Source organism: Ixodes scapularis, unplaced genomic scaffold (assembly GCF_016920785.2).
Source record: "Ixodes scapularis isolate PalLabHiFi unplaced genomic scaffold, ASM1692078v2 PGA_scaffold1__304_contigs__length_218370807, whole genome shotgun sequence".
Lineage (NCBI taxonomy): Eukaryota > Metazoa > Arthropoda > Arachnida > Ixodida > Ixodidae > Ixodes > Ixodes scapularis.
In genome coordinates this window covers 190115577-190128992 of record NW_024609846.1, presented here as the reverse complement: position 1 = coordinate 190128992, position 13416 = coordinate 190115577, and the positions used below count along the sequence as shown (strand labels likewise).

Sequence of the window (13416 nt, the reverse complement as noted above, 5' to 3'; positions counted from 1 at the left end):
ACATTTTGTTCCATTGATCCTGCATTATTCAGGCACAAACTAATGTAGAAATGTTTATCGAAGGTAATTAATAAAATGTCATAGCAGCCCATAACCTTAATGTTGTCAAGTTTGTAGAATTACTCATACTTCGTATTACATTTTAATACTTGAAAATAAAGTGAGGAAGATTTATCACATAACGACATGCCAAAAATCTAAATTACTATGCTACTGAACGAGCGATAGTTTAAGCATTTTTACAAAGTATTCAACAGTCGCCTCGGCAACTGGATATCAACCTGTCTCTTTATCAATTGTCGCAACGTATTGAGCGGGAAAATCTGAATATTCAGATATTTCACGTGACACCAATTTTTAAAGCAAAATATAGTGAGGAAAGTAACTTGGTGCATGGTACGCGTGACTTTAAATTCCCCGCTAAATTTAGCTAGGAAATAGAATTGCTGTATTGGTACGTGAGAGAAGGTAACATTATGATATTTGCCCGGTGAAATATAGCGGGTAAATTAAATTGGCTTGAAGGTCACATGATAAAATTTCCACTCAAAATTTAATGTCGAAACCGTTTTGGCCATATGTTTAAAGACGTCAATATCCCCCCTTTCCCTTTCCTAGAATTAGCCGGAAAACTGAACAGCTGCTAAAGTAGACCGACTGGATTTCGTTAGTTTTTTTAATGATTAAATGTGCCGATTTCGACCTAACCTAATTTCAGATGAAAGCTCAGTGCTTGATTCATCGAACATTTTACAATAATATGCAGAACGGAACTGTATTGTCTCTCTTCAGTACAAAAACTAAGCAATTATAGGAGGAACTTGACGATTAATTTTTTTAACGCTTTATGTTTTTATTGGCTGGATCTAATGAGAAATTATGAGAAAAAATCGCGACATAAAGGACCGTCACCTCAATTTCCGCGCCAATATTAGTGAGAAAATTAATGTCACGTGCCAATTTCCCTGCTAAATTAATGGGCCTCTGACACGCCAAAACAATTCAAAGTGCCCGCCAGTGCCCTGTGACGTAACAGTGTACCGCAAGGTATCGGGATGGTAAGAAGGAACATATTAACTTACGTGACTAAATTGTGTTTGCCTGAAGTCACGTGAGTGTCACTCCTCGTGCTCCCCATGACAGCGCTTAAGACGTTTTTTTTTCTGTCTTCTCCACGAGCGATTGTAGAAAACGAAGTTTCAGTTCCACTAGCTTTTGATCACTGCGCCGTTTGTTAGTTTGCGCGCTGTAAAAGTTGAAAACGAAGAGTCTGTAGATCGACGTAATGGAGGTCAATGATGAAAGCATTGCGGGTACAAGCCAGTGCACGAGTGCATGCCATCAGTCCGATAGTACAGAGCCATACTAGGCACAAAACAAGCTATGGAGTTTTGCAAATAAAAATTAGAACGCTCGCAGAAATTAGGATGTGTAGCATACGACACGCCAGATCACATTGCTGAAGGTTCAGACACCGAGGTCGTCGAATCATGGGATACTCTCCAGGCTCAAGATGTTTACCGTCTAGATAATACGAACTGGTGAGTGTACCAAATGCAAGTAAACGTCGAGTATAAAGTACGTGTTTTGTCTAGAACATGAGCAGAACTTGTTTACTAGGTACACTGACTCCTCTTCTTCTACCGTTACAGCAACATTAAACGATGAAAAGCAAATAAAGAAACAATTGTATGCTTGGATTACTCGCGCAGGTGCAGAGAATAACACAAATATAAAAACGTCATTACGCGAGGCCGCGGTAAGCACGAGGAGGGATACAACTCACGTGACTTACGGCAATGCCTCCCTTCTGACCGCCCCGACCTCTTGCGGTACACTGTTACGTCAGAGTTCACTGGCGGGAACTATGAATTGGCTTCGTATTTTAGTGATATCCTGATACACCATTTTAACGCCTAGCATGAATTTTTTTTTTCTTGGGGCGTGTCAAATTCAGAGTGTTAAGTTCTAAAAAAATAAATGTCATCTAATCACGTTGTGTGACCTCAGGTCACGTGATGTTAACCTCCCCCCAAATGTTGGTGGTAGGTGATGTCACATGACGTCATTTTCTCCTAATATTCAAAGAGGAAAGCAATGTCACGTGACATGACTGCATCATGTGACCTACAGGCGTGTTGTTTCATTCCTGTGAGGTGTTAGTTTTCATTCATCACATTATGTGCTCACCGGTCTTTCCGAGCATAATGAAGCTTCACATTTTTTTGTATTCTTTGTGACAGGATCATCCGAATACTCATTGCTGGGGCAATCTTCCTGTTCCTCATTGCTGTAGTGGCCATCGGTCTATTTGTGTGGCTGAGACCCGGTGAGTGGAGACGAGTGTCGAAGCAGTGAAGCGAACGAAAAGTGTACTTAGTGTGACTTTAAGAGCGCGTATCAGCGTTTGCCAGATGTTAACACAAAATGTGCTTTATTCGCCGGATGACTGACTCTGATCACGAACAGAGTCAAAGCTCATAAGGGCCTATTTGGCCATTAGCCCCGAGCAGGACCGATTGGAGCGCTGCGATCGTATGTTGGTGACGTAGTGACCAGTATCACATGACGAGTTCAGGTATTTTCTCCTCCTTGCTTTGCTTAGGTTGTGTGCTTTAGCGCTTAGCAGCAGAAACTGTTGGCCATTACGTTTTTGCTGTCACGCGGAACGCGCGTAGGATGAAAGCTTGAAAAACAATTCCGAATGCGCCAAGCGGGATGATGGGAAGTTGTGTGTAAGTTACGATCGAATCCCGGCGATAGCTTCATGGTCCCCAACACCGCTCGGACACTTTCGCCGTGAAGGAAATCGAGAATACTTTTACCTGCCTTTTGCGCGCTTTTGGACTTCAAGCAGCAAACGAAAGGAAATACGTAATAGAAACTCCGATTCTCGATGAGGTTCGCTCGATTCACAGCTTCCTGAGTAAACGAAAACAATCCAAACGTCTTCAGCGTTTGGATTGGAAAGGCAGGGAAGAAGGCCTAGCAAGGCCCTTGTCACTCGCTGCCTACTACCAGCGGCCTCGTAAAATAAATAAATTCGCACAACGCTTTTTTTTTTTTTTACGTGCATTTTGTTGGTAGAACAGTGTGAATCTTAACCTAGATCTTTAGGTTCGAGGGTGAGCCCCTTGCCATTTCTGGAGTGTTGTGCGGTAGGGAAGGATCCGAAGGACGCTCACGTTTCAATGACGCAATCGTCAATTCTTTTTGTTGCTTACTTTAACGTAAAGCTAAAATACACACGCTACATGGATTGCCCTCGCATCATGTGGTACGCACACTTTATTTTTTGTGCGTCTTTAAAACAGCGCCAGCAAACTGCGAAACAAACCGGCGATTGGAATTCCAAGTTCAACGCCTGCTCTGCCATTTTCGCGATTTGGTTGTATTTGCTCTGTCTGTTTCCGACAGACTGGGAAAGGAAAAGAAAGAAAACTTGTCCGGAAATCTATGCAATCCCAGAATCTCAGAATCGATGTATGGTCACTTGACAAGCGTCCGAAGCCACGACGACAACCGATTTGGTGGCAATCTGTATAATAACACGAAACTGGGTTAATCTCGATGTTTAAACATCTAGAGTGGGAATGAAACTAGAAGTTATATACCTTGAACATACCTTGAAAAAAGGTGACAGACAAGTGTCTCAGCCGGGTCACTGTGTCCAGATCTGTAGGCCGCGAAGACACTGTTGTCGCGCTGTTTGAGTTTAATTTTGACGAGAAGTACAACGAATAAATTGGGTGAAAATCAACCCTGAGCTCTCGTTAAATTTATCGAGTTAAACACAAACTGTGAAGGGTACACCTCAACCTGCATGTTACCAACGAAGCGCAGAAGCGGTCACATGATCCTTGCTCTTACGTCTCGTAAAGGGGCCGCCAGATGGCGCCTCTTCATGTCCACGGGGCCAATTGCAATACACGTATGCGTTAGTGGGACTGGACGAATACAGATAGGTGCCCCCTTCGCCATAAGCAAATAAGCAAGTAGAGAGGACAACAAATTCAGCCCATGATCCCTGCTTTTGCAACAGAATTTTTTGACCGCTTTCTACTGAAGCACGGAATGCTTTTTTCTTTGACATATTTGTAAAGAATAAATTTTAAGATAATAAATTGGCAAGGTAAGCTCGTACAAAAAGCGTTGCAGCGGCAGACTCTGCACATGCGGATCATCAATCTAGGGCACATGTCCCTAAGTTGAATGCCGTTGTAAAAGAAACGTAGAACATAAGTCGAGACGCAGCCGAGGTAACGGGAACATTCAAGCAGAATTAAAAGGCAAGTCACCAGGCTTTTTTACTTATGACTGGTTCAGCGATGATAGAACACGTACAGGAAGATGAGGAACGCCATGATTGTGCGTCTTTGACGCAGTATGATTGATCCCACCAGCTCGTATTGTACAGCCTGGAAGCACACATTGTGTCTTGTATAAACTACTCGTGCATTCAAATTTGCTGTGTTTTGTTACGGGAAGCCTTGGGCGGTTTTCAACATCTGACCCGATGGCGGATATGTTTCACGTTGCGGGTAGATCACAGCTATATCACATGATGTTCATTGAAAGGGAAGGAGGTCTATCGCTCTCGCTATGCTATCTATTGCTTTTTGTGTGGAATAGAGAATTAATAGACCCGCTCCGGCTATTCATTTGTGCGTTATGATTATGGTGCCTGGAAAGCGTCTCCGATTGGTGTGTTTACCGCGACCAAAAAAGTGGCCCCTCGATTTCCGCCTGATGACGTCCTACAAGTATCATGCTGTCGCCGGTCACGATCCTGGCGGCGTCCTAACAGTTGTGGTATATATGGCAGACGCCTGTTCTGCCTCAGGTCGCTCTTTACTGTGACAGTCCACGGAATCTACAGCAGCTGGAAGTTGGGACGCCTGGGACGCAGTGACGACAGCGACACTTGCGTTCGCTCGTGCTTTTCGCCAGCATTTCTACGGCCAACCGCCAGGATCGCTACAGGCATGACACTCCGGCTTCTGTGACGTCATTTGTTGCCACTCGAAAACCACTTCTGATGTATGGGCGGGACAGGATAATAAACACACCAGTCGAAGACGCGGTCCAGGCACCACAGTTATGATGCACCCAGTTACATTGTAAGATTACGTGGACTCGTCATTGTTGAACTGCGCGCGTGGACGTTCGCGTGCTAGCGCAGGCTAACGCGAGTCATACATAGCTGTACATCTTCCTCGTGGCGCCGAGCTACGGTGTCGGGTTGAGGATCGCACGGTCTGGGCTCTGACTCTCTTTATTTGAAACGTTTATGTTCAAGAGCGAAACAGGAAGCAGAGAAAAAATCGCCGTTGCTACTTGACAAAGCTTCTACCCCCTATTGTTGACAGGTTGGTGCAAGGCGAGCATATACCGCGTAAATGTCGGACATACGTACTAATTTACAACAGTAAATATAGTAGACTTCAAACATATATTTCAAAAGGTATAATATGCGCTAATGTTGCAAGTTCGGAAATTACGATAAAGACATCGATATGCGAACATTAAATGTACCTTTAAGGGATCTTAAAGTAAAAGCACGAAAGAGTCTAAATATACATCAAACGGAAAGAAAGAAATTAAAGCAAATAAGAGTTTACTTAATGCATAAATTATGATTACACTTGATAAAAAAGAAAATGCGATTTAGGTAGCGATTGTGCACATGACAGGGCCATACTTATTTATATATTGAAAGCAATAAGACGACGAGTGATTTTTAGGAAATTAATTGTGGCGTTATCTCCTAGCTGTCAATATATTAGTGGTTAGGCGTAACGAATCTATTACTATAAAATTATCAGCAAAATGAGATGTTCTGCTTTTCTGTGTGTCTTGTGTAGTACTATGAACGAGATATCCTCAGAATCGGTATCTCAGGTACATTTCTGTTACTAGTTGTAAATGCCGAGGTATATGGATGTAAAAGGAACCATTTGTGAGGAAAATAATTTCTAGTATTTCGAATCATCTAAAATATGTGCAGGATTTTTCGCCGCTGCGCCGCCTTGTAAACACCGCTAATTGTGGTAAGGTATGATTAGCTATAACTAAGCAGGGCTTGTATATGCTCGTTCATTGACTGATATGAGCTATGATTTTGTAGTGTAGTCTTGGTCAGGATATTTTTTTTTTCACGTTGAGCATAGCGTTTTACGTATAATGCCAGCTCTTGAAAAAAGTATTTTGTGTTAAAAGGTTATACTGAAACAGGAAATACATTATGATCGCTCAATTTATTCCCACTGATTGACGTTTTTTTTATTCATCAAGCCTAATAATGCATTATGCATCTTCTACAATATGCGGGAAAAAAACAAACTATCCCTACACTTCGCCTCCGTAAGAGAGCCGAGTTTTATGGCGCCAAAGGGGAGTTATGTCGCTATTACACTGTGTTGCCCCCAAGTGGTTTCCCTGGTGGTGTCGGGGCGACTCGTGCCAGGCGCCGGAGTATATCCAAGAGGGAACGATGACAAGACGGGTCTCCCTCGAAATAAACAGGGTTTGTTTACATGATATACAAAATCATAGAGAACGTTTGCGACCCCTTGTTTCCATTTCTTAGAAGGTTGCTGCTTTGTACAAACACCACCTAGAAGACAGGACCGTAGTGCTGACATGTTTGCGACACCAGCGAACGCCAACTCTGGACACGGATACGAAATGAGTTCTGCGTCAGCGCTCGGCTTCGAGTAAAGCTTGAGCCGAATATTGATGCAATCGTCGGGCGCAGTCTTTGCCTAGCTTCGGGCTTCGCTTATAACGACATATCTGTCAGCACCATACGACTTTCTTATTTGGGAGGTGTGGTTTGTACCCCAGCGTTTCCAGCTAATGGTGGCCGAGAAACCAAAGAACGTCTCATGGCATTGCTCCGCTCATGCTCATCCTTTCGAGCACGCACAACACACACCGATACAATTGCGTGGCAGACGCTTTTTCACGTTGTGGCGCCTGGGAACTCTGGCAGTTGAGGTCGGGAGGGTGGGTCGACGAGGCGGCGACAATGGGTCCGCTGTCGGCCCGTCGATCCTGATGCTCCCTCCATCACGCGGCGTCGTTGCTCCCGAAAGAGTTTCGCCGGATAATCCGCGTGTAGCGGCAGAGGATAATCTGAACCTTTATCCCCTGCCTGAGGAAAGGTCGACCTTCACGGAAGTTCCCACCGGGACCCCTTCCTCATTCGGCGAAGACGAACTTGCTTCGTCCCTTGCAGTTGGAGCTGTCTTTCTAAATCTTTACCAGGTAATCCATCGTCGTGGCCTCAGCTCAGGCGGCACTCGGCGACCAAACTGGGCAGGTCGGTTGGTGAGTCGATAGACACTCGCCTCGGGCCAAAAGTAACAACGGGGCGTTTCAACGATAATTGAGCCAACAATCGTTGGCATCTCTCAACTGTCATTGAGCAAGACTAAGCTGTCCGGTGTTACAGTGTAGATAGGACTAACAACCCCACCTTTAAATCCCAGTTGAATCCGAAACGTAAAAATCTGAAGTCATATCACCTTTCTAAAAAGTGATGCAAATGAATTATATGCGCACTTTTCTTTCACAATCTACGTCTAACACCAACTATGTTGAACTGCTTATTAATCTTTAGAGTAAAGAAATGATAATCAAAACGTTTCGCAGAAGTTCAAACAACACAGACAAAACGAGAGCCTTATCGTCGCCGACATCACAATGGCCGCGTTCGCCGAGCATGGGCTTCGGCAAAGTGCGTGATAGTTTCAGCGGCAGCACTGGCCCGGAATCATACTTTTTGCGACAACAATTGCTGCTACAATACTTTCTAGATACCTCCCCCAATCTTCCGCAGTAGTGCGTTCTTCGCTGGTGCTGGCCGTTAGTAGAATGTCTGTGGGAGCCGCCATCTTGATCTCTATTGGTGGGAAGCTTCATCAGTAAACTGAGGTAGGCCAGCTCAATAAACGCAATGATCTTTAGCGTCTTGATGGGAGTTGGAGCTGCCGTCTAACACTGCTCGATCGGGTTAGAGTCAATAAGGTGTTGGCTCAGTGATTGGTGGAACGGTCCGCGTAACAGGAACACATACAGGAGTATTACACGGGACGCTTCAACGATCATTGAGCCAACAAATATTGACTCAATGGCGACTGAGCGGTGTTATATACGGCAGCCTCAACCGCCATCAAGCCGCCAACAATCACTGAGTTGAACTATTGCTGAGTTCAACTGAGCTGGTCTACCCCAGTTAACTGATAGGCATTTGACCCAATAATGCTAAGTTCCAGGGCCCCCCCCCCCCCCCCCCCAATGGCTAGCGCCAGCGTAGCACTTACTATTGAGAAAGATTAGGGGAGGTATATCTAAGAAGTACCGCTGCAGAAAATATTCTAAAAAGGGGTATGATTTGGGTCCAGAGCTATCAAGCCGCCAACACTCACTGAGTTGAACTATCGCTGAGTTCAACTGAGCTGGTCTACCCCAGTTAACTGATAGGCATTTGACCCAATAACGCTAAGATGCAGGCCCCCCCCCCCCCCCCCCCCCAATGGCTAGCGCCAGCGTAGCACTTACTATTGAGAAAGATTAGGGGAGGTATATCTAAGAAGTACCGCAGCAGAAAATATTCTAAAAAGGGGTATGATTTGGGTCCAGAGCTGCCGCTCAAACGGTCACGGCACGTCGGTGAAGTCCACGCTCGGCGAACGCGGCCGTTTTGATGTCGGTGCCGACAAGACTCGCGTTCTGTTGTTTGGATTCTTGTTAAACGTTCTGATTACCGTTTCTTTACTCTAGAAACAAAGAAAAAAAATAAAATATTTTGTAATAAACTGTTATAATTCTCGTAAAGTGTACAGATGATTCATTCCCATCACTTTTTAAACTGGTGTTGTGACGTGTTTTGGTTTATTCTCTTTTTTCAACTGGGATCGAAATTGAGTTTCTTACGCCTATGTTTTGTGTAACACCGGACCACTTAGTTTTGCTGAATGTTAGATGGGAAACGCCAATGACCGTTGGCTTTGTTAAATAGCGTTAGGAGGAGGAATAAAAAGGTTGTACAATATTTACATTGGTGAGAGACGTTGTGATCCGGTGAGGCGTTCGGTATGCATTGCGTCGTTCTGTATTCCTTGAGGCGATCTCGTTGCACCCTTCGTTCTCTTCCTCCTGCTCTTTTGTTTTTCTCGTGATCTAGCATGTCCATTTAATCGTTTTCACTCAAGAAGAAAGTCCTAATTAAATTATTTTACAAACACTCCCCCGCAATGAGCATAGACCTGCTCATTTGTTGAGGGACTCCAGGACGTACAAAAGCTGCTGCAGTCGTTTGGTAACCTTATCATGGGGAAGTTTAACCGCGCATTACCGTACAAGTCCGTCGCGTCCGGGGAAAGTTTGAACTACGCGTCTTGTTTTCCAGCTCTGACGTGGCTGTAGATGTTCGCACACTATGACGAAATCACCTTCGTCGAGTCCACTGAATTTGGTGGGTCGGGAGTGGTGAGCTGAGCGTAGTTTATTCAAGTACTCCATTCGCCATTTCCTCCAGAAGTGCTTAGTCGCTGCTTGCCTGTGTTTCCAACGTCTTTGGATATCGGCGGCGTCGGAGTCAGACGAGAGGTGTCGTTCGCATGAAGGGAGGGACGTCAGCCGTTTGCCGACGAGAAAATGCGCAGGTGTGGGCGGAGTTGGTTCGGATGTCTCGGAGTACAAGAATGTTAGGGGTCTGGAATGTAAAACTGCTTCGACTTGCGTTAGAACTGTGTTTACCTCCTCGAATATCAGGTAACCGTGACCCAATATCTCTTTTAGCGGTGTTTTTACTCCTCGTACCATTTTCTCCGAAACTCCGCCCCACCAAGCAGCTCTCTCCACAATAAACTTCCACTGTACACGTAGAGATGCGAATACACCAGAAACCTGTTCGCATTGTACTCTGTCCCAAAGTTCACGTAGCTCCTTGTCAGCCCTGTGAAAGGTCTGAGCATTGTCAGTCAGAACCACTCGACACAGTCCTCTTCGAGAGATGAATCGTGTGAAGGCTAGGATGAACTTCTCTGTTGTCAGGTCACTCACCAGCTCGAGCTGCACAGCCCTGGTAACCACACACGTGATCACGATAATGTAGCATTTTTTCACCACCACACAATCTTTAGCGAAAAGAGGACCCGCGAAGTCCATGCCTGAGACTTCGAAGGGATCCGCTGGATTGACTCGCAGTGCCGGCAGGGGTGCTGCGGACTCAGTAACCGGCTTGCACTGAAGCCGATCGCAGGACACGCATCGTTTAAGCATCCTCTTCGTCGCCTGTCTAGCGTTTATAATCCAATACTTCTCTTGTAGTTGCGCCACAGTGTACTGAAGGCCTGGATGGAGCAAGCGTTCATGGGTAGTGCGTATGAGTAGCTCGGTGAAAAGATGCTTGGGAGGCACGATAATCGGATGTGTCTCCTCCAGCCGGCGTTGCGCCTTCTGCAACCTCCCCCCGACTCGTAAGATGTCGTTAGAGTCAAGATAGGCTCCCAAGGATCCCAGCGGAGTTACTGTGCCGCATATCTTCCCATTTCGTATTGTTGCCAGTTGCTCCCTGAATTCTTCACGTTGCGTTTGTCGCACTAGGACATCCTCTGCGTTGTTCATCTCTGTTTCTGTTAATGTTCCCTGCTTCTTTTTGCGCTGACAGTTCTGCACAAAATGTAGGATCCATGCTGTCACACGCAGGAGGTGATTTAGCTTGCTGTAGTGTTGCATTGGAACTAGAGGTTCCATTACCACGAGCGCAACACATGAAATTCTTTCCCGTTGTTTCTGTCGGTGAACGTCGTTTTCGTCCTGTCGTTCCCTCGCAATTCGTTGTGGCCATTCCCATTGAGAGTTCAGTAACCAGTCCGGTCCGTTCCACCAAAGTAAGCCAGCGACTAACGTAGGAGGTGTCACTCCTCTGGTCAACAGGTCTGCAGGGTTTTCGCTGCTCGGACAGTGCCCCCATTGTACAGGGTCGTGAGTTGCTGAATTTCCGCCACGAGGTTTGCCACGAAAGGCTTCCATCTCAGAGCAGACCCCTTGACCCAGTGCATGGCGATGTTCAAATCAGTCCTTAGGTATGCGGCTTGTATGGATATGTTCAGCGTGTTCATGAGGTAACGATGCAACCTTGCCGCTATCAAGGCTCCCATTAGTTCGAGCCTTGGAAGGGTCAGCTTCTTCAGAGGAGCAACTCTTGATTTAGACATCAGAAGTGCAATCGTTACGTTTCTTCCGATTTCTGTCCTAAGGTAGGCCACTGCCCCGGAGGCCTTGGGACTAGCATCTCCGAACAAGTGAAGTTGGACAGTCGTGTCATCGCTCCTTTGACTCAGGTTCGCGTGTTTTCGAGGAATCGACACTTTTGAAGCGCAGGAAGTTGGGAACACCAGTCCGACCACTCATCAGCAATGTCGTTTGGAAGACATTCGTCCCATTCCAATACCAACTCCTATAGTCTCTGAAACAATAGCCTCACCGTAACGACTACGGGAGCGATCACTCTGAGAGGATAATATATCCGGGCTGACTTTGGCAGAAGGCTGCGTTTAGTGACCTTTCTCTTGTCCATTAACTTGAGTACGTCTTTCAGGTTTATAGCTAGCCGATCATCTTTCCGGTTTCCTAGCAGGCTGAGAATCTTTACGTTTTTTATGTTGTCACCAGCGGCTGGTGTCCCCTCCTTTTCTGCGTTTGAAGTGAAAACTCGCTGCAGGTCGTCGTCGTATCTGTTCCACTTGCAGAGTCTCATGCGCGCTCTGGTCATGATGTTGAAGGCTTCTTCGTAAAGTGCCCGTGCTTGCTCATTTCTTTCTGCACCTGTGAGCAGGTCATTGACATACAGATACGCAGCAATGATTTCCGAGGTCTTTGGATATGATTCTTTGACACTATCCAAATGATGTCGAATTGTTGCTGCAAGCAGAAAGGGACTGCACGAGGCTGCAAAGGGTACTCTCGTCAGTCTGCTCGTCTCCAGCAGGTTGAGTGAAATATCACCCTTAGGAATGTCTCTGAACCAGAGAAAGCGAGGAGCGTCTCTGTCCTCCGGAACGAGAGACACCTGTAGAAACGCCTTCTCTATGTCGGCACTAAGAGCGATATTATGAACACGAAAGTTCAATAACACTTGGAGGAATCCTGGGTTCAAGTTGGGTCCAGTGTGCAGGTGATTATTGAGCGAGGCACAGGTGATTATTGAGCGAGGATCCGTTGAGGCGTTCGGTAAGCATTGCGTCGTTCTGTATTCGTTGAGGTGATCTCGTTTCACACTTCCTTCTCTTCCTCCTGCTCTTTCGTTTTTCTCGTGATCTAGCATGTCCTTTTCATCGTTTTCACTCAAGCAGAAAGTCCTAATCAAATTATTTTACAAGCTCAATGATCGTTGAAACGGCCACTGTAACAGGGGTATAACAGGGTTTCAGCTTACCAGACAAATTACACTACTTCCTAGGACTGGTCATTTTGCACGAACATTAAATTGCCTGTTAAGATTAATTTCTTATCTTGATATGCAGTGTTTTTTTTTTTTTAAAGCCGCGTAAACGCGACTGCTTATTTAAGGTACATTTACACTGGCGTTAAAATTGCAACCGCGAAATGAATCAGCTCGTTTTCTTTGTTAACCCCTCGAGAAATGTTATCGGATGTCAAGGAACCGCATTCGTGACCGCTTTGCCGACCGAGTTCAACCCCTAGTAAGAATTCGGCATAAGGGCGGAGTAACAACAGTATTCTCGGAATGCTTCAATTCAATTTTTTTTTGTTGTAAACCATTAACTTTTTCTATGATTTTACTCACTTTAATGCTCATCTAGGGTTCCTATGTGGTAGTCACTCAGAAGTAATTTATTTTTTCTTAAGCTAAAGAATTCCCATAGAATTGCAACTCTCTCGTAGGGTTTGTTTAACATGGAGCGAGTGATTACAAGAGGTTGAAGTTAAAATGAACGCACTGGCAGATGTGTGTGTAGTTATGTGCTCTTTACAAGTTCCGCCGCTTGAGGGCCTCTGAAGTACTCGACAGCACGACTGAGGTTGGCTCCCTTAAATTGGCAGGTGGCCCTCCACCTAGATCAAAAGCAATAACTCCGAAGGCAACGCCTAAGAATACAACAACAAAAACGGCAGTGACAACAACAACAACAACAATAAGAATGACTACGTCAACGACAACGGCAGTGACAACAACAACAACAACAACAACAATAAGAACGACTACACCAACGACAGTGACAACAACAACAACAATAAGAACGACTACAACAACACCACTTCCTTGTAAGTATCAGAGACATCCGCTTCTTTTCTGCGAAAATGACTATCGTTGAGCGACTGGCATGACTCTAAATGGGCGATGTTTTCAGTCATTAACACTAATGCCGCTCAAGTTTCCCG

General features: G+C 45.4%; 1 pseudogene; it reads right to left on the bottom strand.

The window, feature by feature from the left end:
• Positions 1-11785, bottom strand: part of LOC120841193 — a 76942-nt pseudogene extending 65157 nt beyond the window's left edge.
• Positions 11786-13416: the final 1631 nt, after the last annotated feature.